Source organism: Apteryx mantelli, chromosome 13 (assembly GCF_036417845.1).
Source record: "Apteryx mantelli isolate bAptMan1 chromosome 13, bAptMan1.hap1, whole genome shotgun sequence".
In the NCBI taxonomy this organism is placed as follows: domain Eukaryota; kingdom Metazoa; phylum Chordata; class Aves; order Apterygiformes; family Apterygidae; genus Apteryx; species Apteryx mantelli.
The window spans coordinates 5,150,048-5,152,259 of NC_089990.1; positions in this window are offsets into that span (position 1 = coordinate 5,150,048).

The window sequence follows — 2,212 nt, forward strand, 5'->3', positions numbered from 1 at the left end:
TTGTTGCTGCTTTTCCATTTTGATTCATAAATTTGCCTTTTGTGTGAATAGTTTCTACCTTTTTCTAAGATCATTGATTTTGTGTGCACTTGTTCACTTTTGAGTTCTGCTTTTTCTGATCTGGCACTTTGACAACAGATTTCTTTCTGAAGTAATAAGGAATGGAGTACTGGAACTAGATATTAAACAGAATGAAGTGTAATTCTATGATAGTTTAGTGTGAGGAGGGGAGTTCAAAAGTGTGTAAAGAATCCTTTCCTTCCCAATAGTGAAAAAATGGAGGTACAAAAGGGAGGAAATTTGGCTTACTCTTCTTTTAATTCCTTTAATTCCTCTTCACTCAGATGAATTTGACCATGACTTTGTTTAAAAAAAAAAAAAAAAATTTTTTTTTGAACAAGAAAGGAAGGAGTTGCAAGGGGCTATGTAGTCTGACAAACTGTATAATAAATGCAGAAGTGGTACATGCTATAGGAAATGATTTGTAGTTGACACTTGTAAGTGTGATTCGTTGATTTGAAAATATAGATAAGACAAGCTGTCTTGTGTTAGGATATTTTGGTTACTTAGAGCTCCTCTGAATTGACAGAGGTGAAGAAATGTTACAAAACAAAGACATTTAGTTTGTGACTCCAAAAAATAAGTTTCTATAATAAGTTATAGATGTGCAAGACTGTACTTGATTGATTTTATTTCCTGTGGGCTAGTCCCAGGCATTTCTGGAATCTGCTTTAGATGTTCCACACTTTTAGTGGGAAATACAAGCCTTAAAACAAAAAAAACAAACAAAAAAAAAACCCACTGTTTTGTGCAGTAGAGTTCAGTGTGAACACTATCATTCTGTTAAATATACAGTCTCCCTAGTGTCTTGGCACACCAGGCCTTGCTGTCTCTGGAACTAGAAGCCCAGACTGGAGAAAAAGGCATATGGGCTTCGCATTGGTCTTTTGGGGGCACACTTATTTTGGGCTGTCTTGCTGTCCCATTCCTCATATGGTTCCCCATATTATGATTAAAATAGCAATTGCAGAAATTAGTAGTGAATAACAGGAGGGGGGAATACTTATTAGTTGTTACAAAATCCAAATAAGAAGGGACCCAAGCCCAGCTTTTCCAAGTGATTGGAGACCTGGCACCTGTCAGCATGTAGTGTTGAAGCTAGATTTGGGACTAAGTGAGCTTTGGGAGGGATCCTGCAACATTAATGACACCCATCTTGGTAGATTGTTTTTAAATGTTCTGTGCAAACTGTCTACTCTTTAACACCTTAGTGATCTGAATGATTTTTTCCAAAGATTTAAACACAACTGTTTTGGAGACTTAAGAAGTCAAACACTGGTTTCTCCCTGTAGCTGCCAGAAGCTCTGTTAACAGGTCAGATACAACTGAAGTACTCAGCACTTCATAAAAGTGGTCATTGTTATTTTTCATTACCCGGGTCCCTGTGCAGACACTGGCAGTAAACAAGGCTGATCTTGAGGAAAATGTTTGGCTTCTGTTTATCTCAAAAATTAGGTTCTTGCATTAACAGTCGTGGTGCTGCTCTGCAGTAATCTTGTATTCTGTGTGGTTTTTCCCCAGTTGAACTGTGCTGCATATTTTTAGTGGTTCAGAAATCAGTGCCTCTTTCCCTCACTTCCAAGGATTGCACCAGTAAGGTAGCACTCAGTCTGTTTTAGTGGTGCTATAGTCCTGGGCCTCTTGCCCTGTCTAACCTATCCCACTACTGAGTCTTAAGGCTTGTCTGGTACCTTACACAGCTGGGTTCTGTTCTTGTCTAGAGCCTTCAAGTTCTCCTGTTTTGCAAATAAATGTCAGTTACTCAGATGAACCTCTTTTTGTACTATCACGTGCCTTTGCTGTACATCAGCTAGTGCCTTTACACTGCAAAGTGATATGTTCCCTCAGACACAAGCAAGGCATAGGTGGAGGTCTGTTAAAATAAAACACTTCCCCTTACTCTGGAGGATTCTTCTATTGACTGCCTCTTCCAAGAGCCTACTTAACCTTTTGTTCTTTAACAGAAGCAGTTGACATCTGTGTAATCAAAATTCTCCTTATAGAATATGGCTGAGTTCCCAAGAGATAGAAGCAAGGAATTGCCATTGTACGGTGCCTTTGTGCAGGATATCCCTGAATTAACTTAATCAGTTCCCAAGAATCAATAAAATGAGCTGATTGGAGAGTCATAGATCACTTGAAGAATTTAAGA